We start from the raw sequence: 6,009 nt of genomic DNA, 5'->3' as shown, positions 1-6,009 counted from the left end.
GTAGCGTCCCAGAGCACTTGACTGTTGGGTTGGGTAGCGTCCCAACACTTCATCTGCCTGAGCTGCCAATTTCTCCCAGAGAAGACGCCATTAAGCGTGCATTTCCAGTGCAAGTCCCCCTTCCAAAGTCCATCCTCATGGTTACCAACAGGAGTTGGACGTTGGCCCATTTGGCGCAGTCCCTGATTAAGATTCTCCTAATACAGCACAGTACTGGCGGAAGTGTGAGGTTCCGGGGCTTGTTAGGAATCGCTCTCTTGCTTCTCCCATCCGGGCCTTTGAAGCCAGCAGTGTTGTAACATGTAGGGTTGTGCTTCGAGCACTTGCCTCGCAAGGACAGAACCCAGGTTCAATTCTCAGGTAGGGCGAAGCCTTAGGCAAGTTTCCTTACTCCGCACACACACCTCTGTTTACCCAGCTACTGCTCGTCGAATCCGGGTTGTTAGGTTTTTGAAACACTTCAAAAAACAATAATAGTACTACTATATAATTATATATATATTATATAATAATAAACTACCTCACCCCTCAGTCCTCTGAAACTCTTGTTCATGCCTTCATCACCTCCAGGCTCAACTATGCAAACGCCCTGCGTGTCGGCCTTCCCAACTCCTCCCTCCACAGCTGCAGATAATCCAGAACTAACTCTGCAGCCCGTGTCCTCTCCCGCACCAAACTCCGTGACCTCATCTCCCCCACTCTCGCCCGACTCCGTTGGCTCCCTATCCTTCAGAGGATCCAGTTCAAGATCCTGGTCCTCACCGACAAAGCCCTCCACGGCCTCGCCCCACCCTACCTCTGTGACCTCCTAACCCCCTACCAACCCACCCGCTCAGCCGGCTCTGGCTGCTCCATGTGCCCCGCCCCACCCGCCCCACCATTGGAGGGAGAGCCTTCAGCCACTCTGCCCCCAACCTCTGCAATTCCATCCCCCAGTCACTCCGCCTCGCCCCCTCCTTAGCCTCCTTCAAGTCCCGCCTCAAGATCCTCCCCTTCGACCATGTCATCGGCCCCTTCCCGTCCCCCCCCCACCCGACCCCAGCTCGGGTATGAAATGCTGTACACAATCCAGCGCCTTGGGACATCCTCCCGACGTGAAAGGTGCTACACAAATGTAATCTTGTTGTTGTTGTTGTTGTAGTAACAATTTGGTAACTGAATCCACAAATAAGTAGCCTTTGATCACCCTGTGCTGTGTCCTCCCCCCACAGTATACCGTCAACTGTGAGCACATCCACCTCCTACCTCACGTGTCGTTCAACCTGGGAGGAAGAGAGTATGTGTTAAAAGGCGAAGACTACATCATGAAGGTGAGGCATAACATGAGCAGGCTTTGTCCTTCTCCCCTAACAATGCCGGGCGTTGTGTGTGCTGTTGAAGTTAACCATTGCGTCAAACACTGGTGTCGGAGAGATTGATTGACATCTGTGTCTCACTATTGACAGGAATCCCAGTTTGGAGAAGACGTGTGTGTGGTTGCCATGAGTGGCATGGACATCCCCCCTCCTCAAGGGCCTCTCTGGATCTTGGGAGCCAGCTTCATTGGCCGCTATTACACCGAATTTGATCACCAGAGGACCAGGATAGGATTTGCCACAGCGGTTTGAGATGCCCGGGCGGGCAGGAGGGCAGGCGGCACAGCTCACAGTTTGCTCTTTCCCGGCGCACGGTTCCCGCTGTCGATTGCCGCCCATTCTTACGGTGCAAGCTGTCAATTCCCGGCTGCGTAAAGAAATACTTCCTGGTGTCTGTCCTTAAACGACCCTTAGAATCATAGACATTTTACAGCGCAGAGGGAGGCTGTTTGGCCCATCGAGTCTGTGCCATCTTTCAGAGCCCATTCAGCCCCACTGCCTGCCTGTCCTATCCCCACACCCCTCCACCTTTCATACCCATTGAGACATTAAACCAAGGTCCAGTCTGCCTGTTGAGGTGGAACTTAAAGATCCTATGGCACTATTCGAAAAGAGAAGGGAGTTTCTCTCTTTTCCGGTGTTCTGGCCAACAATCCCCCACATAAAATTGGTCACTCACTCCATGGCTGTGTGTGGGACACGGTGCGCCCAAGTGACTGCCTCGTTTTGCCCACAAAATATACAGACAATTCACTTTACAGCGTATTCTGTGAAGGGCTTTGAGACTTGAGACTTGTTGATGACGTGATAAGGCGCTGTGTCAAACACAAAGATTTTTATTATATTATCGCTCCGCAACGGTCTTTATCCTTGGAAGAGAGCATCGGTGGATGGAGACCCATTGGCGTGGCGACAGCTGGGTACCCGTTGGCATGGCGATGGCTGGACTCACGTGATTGCCAAGCGGCAACCTGGCTGTTTCAATCACATGTTCCTACCAGACATCATTGAGGTTGACAAAGCTAAGACAGCCTTGCTGAGCACTGAGCACTGAGCTAAACCCCACAGAGAGAATGAAAGGCCTCAAATAACCGTCTGCTCAACACAAACACAGACCGAATTAACTGCAAGCCTATCACCACCCCCCACCCCCCCTCACTCACTCCCCCCGTCACTACCACCAATGCAAAGATGTGTTTGCATTAATTTCTATAACTTGCATTTATATAGCGCTCTTCACGCCCTCCCACCTCTCTGCCTTCCCTCACCCCTACCCCACCCCTCCCCCCCACGCTCGGGTCCTGACCCCTGACTGTCCAGCGCCTTGGGACGTCCTCCCGACGTGAAAGGCGCTCTACGGATGTAATTTTTTTTGTTGTTGTCGTTGTTGTTCACGCGTGGCAATGTCTTGGAGAGTTTAACAGTGGCGGAGGCTGACGCCAAGTGGGGGGGGGGTGGGGGGAGGAGGTGATTGTCTCTGGGTAATTGTTTGGGTGGGTGGGTGGGTGGGTGGGGGCATCTTAAGTGCGATGTTTTAAACCAAAGGGCGTTAGATACATACACGTCAGGACGTGTCTGCTTATTTTAAAGCAGTTTGACTTCTTCAGTCTGTGGAGGACGATCGGCCGGCCTGGTGATTCCAGTTCGGGTTGCCATGGTTATGGTTTGATCGGTGCGAGTTTAATCCCTGACACCACGTGCGCTGAATGCACCATTTATTTGCAGGGTCTCAGTTAGTTTCTTCGGGTCCCAGCGAGAGTGCACGGGGATAAAGGAGCGTGATGCCTGATTGAAAGCTGTCGTAATTTCTGTGTGTCACGACCCTGTATTTCCTGTGGGCAACTTTGCTGCGGAAACTTTCTGCCTGCCCCACATAACACGGTCAAAGTCGTTCCAATTTACAGCCGCAAAATTGGGTGTACATCGCTGGAACATTTTTGCCCACGAAACACAGTCACTCCGCTTTACAGTATATCCTGTGAAGCGCTTTGAGACCGTCTCAACAGCCTGATAAGGCGCTGTATCAAATGCAAGGATTATTAGTATTATCTGTAAATTTTTGTCACCCCCTTCCTCCCCCTCTTATGCATTCCCTTTGCAGATATTTATCAGATTTCTTATTAAAAGAGTTGAGAGGCTCTGCTTTGATGATACCTTGTGCTTTGTCGGTGAAAAAACAATAAAGGAAAAACACTTTAAGACGCATTACGTTTTGGTCACATTCTACGCACTGTGCAAAATCTAAGATACTGTTAAAGCTGGTATTTAATTGTCAAACTGCACTGCCTGTCAGACATCAAGTCCTGGATGAGGGCAAACTTCCTACAGTTGAATGTAAACAAGATTGAGGCCCTCCTGATTGACTCGCGCCATTGCCTCAGGCTCCGGCAGCATCACCCTCCATGGTTGCACACTACAACTCACCAACTCACCAGTCAGTCAGGAACCGAGGTGTCTTGTTCGACCCTCAACTGTCTTTTCTCTCCCACATCCAAGCCATGACCCGCTCTGCCTTCCCTCACCTCCGTAACATCGCCCCACTCCGCCTCTACCTCACCCCTCAGGCCGCTGGAACTCTTGTTCATGTCGTCATCACCTCCAGGCTCGACTGTGCAAACTCCCTGCGTGTGGCCTTCCCAACTCCTCCCTCCACAGCTGCAGATAATCCAGAACTCTGCAGCCCGTGTCCTCTCCCGCACCAAACTCCGTGACCCCATCTCCCCCACTCTCGCCCGACTCCACTGATCCTTCAGAGGATCCAGTTCAAGATCCTGGTCCTCACCTACAAAACCCTCCATGGCCTCGCCCCACCCTACCACTGTGACCTCCTAACCGCCTAAAAACCCGCCCGTTCCCTCCGCTCAGCCGGCTCTGGCTGCTCCACGTCCCCCGACACACCCGCCCCACCATTGGCCTTCAGCCACTCTGCCCTCAACCTCTGGAACTCCATCCCCCAGTCACTCCGCCTCGCCCCCTCCTTAGCCTCCTTCAAGTCCCGCCTCAAGACCCTCCTCTTCGACCGTGCCATCGGCCACCCCCCTGACCCCCAGCTCGGGTCTGAAATGCTGTACACAGTCGAGCGCCTTGGGACGTCCTCCCGACGTGAAAGGCGCTACACAAATGTAATCTTGTTGTTGTTGTAATCATGTATTTTCTTGGGTCTGACACATTGCTGAAACCAGCCCATCACTGGGCTTAAGAGTTTGCAAATCAATGAGCGATTTACGAACAGTCACGTGAGTGACTCATTCCACCTGAGTGACTGTCAGCCGGGACACCGGGAGAGAGAAAAACTCCCTTCTCTTTCCTAACAGTGCCGAGGGATTATGTTAGAAACAAATGATAATTTGAATGAGTTCTCACACTGAAAGGCCACTGGTTTCTGCAAATCCCTTTGACTCCTTTTTGAAAAGAAATCGAACTTCTTGATTGTGTACAACCTGCAAAAAAAAAACTCTTACCACGTCTCTACTTCCACTTAGTAGCCCCTTGGTTATACACACAAACCTTGTCGCGCAGTGTCTGTCTCGCTCGACTGGTTCCTGAGCCAGGAGGGGCCGCAGAATTCCAGGCCACTCACTCAATGCTGATGACATTACAGCGCAGACTGACTCATCGGCAGCACCTGGAAGGGTCGACCAGTCACTGAGGACTTGGAATCCTCCCCCTCGGCTCTTGGTTCATCCAGCAAGCCAAAGCCCTAAACGGTAAGGTGGTCCTGGCTGGACAAGCAGCGGGAACACCCCCAACGCACACTCTGGGCTCTCCGCCACCCCACCCACCCGCCACCCCACCCACCCGCCACCACCAAGCCTTGGTTTCCGCCAACCTGGGCCTAGACCCAGGGCGAGAGCGAGGGGCATTTCCACGTGTCGGTTGGGGTGGGGGGGGGGGGGTGTTGGGGGTGCATTAAATTCTCAGTTTGGTTTGGAGACGTTAAAGCACAGTGCGGTGGGGTTTCTGCAAGCGTCAGACACCCGGGTGATCCAAAAAAAAGTGTGTGTCTGGTGGGTGACCCACTCCAATCATGTGAAGAAAAACAACAATTAACAAGAATTGGGTTGGGTGGGGGGGGGGGGGGGGGTGTGGGGGGTAACTTAATATTATCAGGAGCAAAGTTTGGCCCCTGATCCAGGCTAAGCATTATTGTGATGTGAGGTTGGCTCAGGAAATAACACCTCACAATTCATCTGAAGAGAAAAAAAGGGTCAGATTACGTGCACATTTGTCAAACTCCCCCCCGCCCCCCCCCCACTCACCCCCCCAATTATACACCGAGGATTTTCTTTCAACGTGGAGTAGTGGGAGGGGGAGTGTGTGTGTGTGTGTGTGTGGGGTGGGGGGAGGAATCCACGAATAGACAGAGAGTTATTTAGGTTTAGTGGTGGAGTGTGAGATCGTGGGAGGAGGGGTGGGGGGGGGGGTGGGGAGTGGGTGGGAAAAAAAACTGCCTCGAAATGTGAGCCTGTCCACACTCCCAACATGTTGGAGGAACAGGAATAATAATAATAATAATAATAATACTAAGAGGCTGTTTGGACTACAGCAGCTGCCCACACACTACACCACACACTCACTCGCCTTCACCATCGATGTGAGTTGCCATTAAGACACGACAGAGAGGAGGAGAGTCCCTGATGTCCCGACCTCCCCC

The 6,009-nt window shown here is 52.5% G+C and overlaps 1 long non-coding RNA gene across 1 annotated transcript; it reads left to right on the top strand.

Annotated features, from left to right (window-relative positions):
* The first annotated feature begins 213 nt into the window (after positions 1-213).
* On the top strand, positions 214-1,911 carry LOC121850439. Its single transcript, XR_006085602.1, has 3 exons — positions 214-360; positions 1,212-1,310; positions 1,446-1,911. It is a non-coding gene; the product is annotated as an uncharacterized LOC121850439 (long non-coding RNA).
* Positions 1,912-6,009: the final 4,098 nt, after the last annotated feature.

Source organism: Callorhinchus milii, unplaced genomic scaffold (genome assembly GCF_018977255.1).
Source record: "Callorhinchus milii isolate IMCB2004 unplaced genomic scaffold, IMCB_Cmil_1.0 Scaffold19, whole genome shotgun sequence".
Lineage (NCBI taxonomy): Eukaryota > Metazoa > Chordata > Chondrichthyes > Chimaeriformes > Callorhinchidae > Callorhinchus > Callorhinchus milii.
This window is presented reverse-complemented; position numbering and strand designations above follow the sequence as displayed.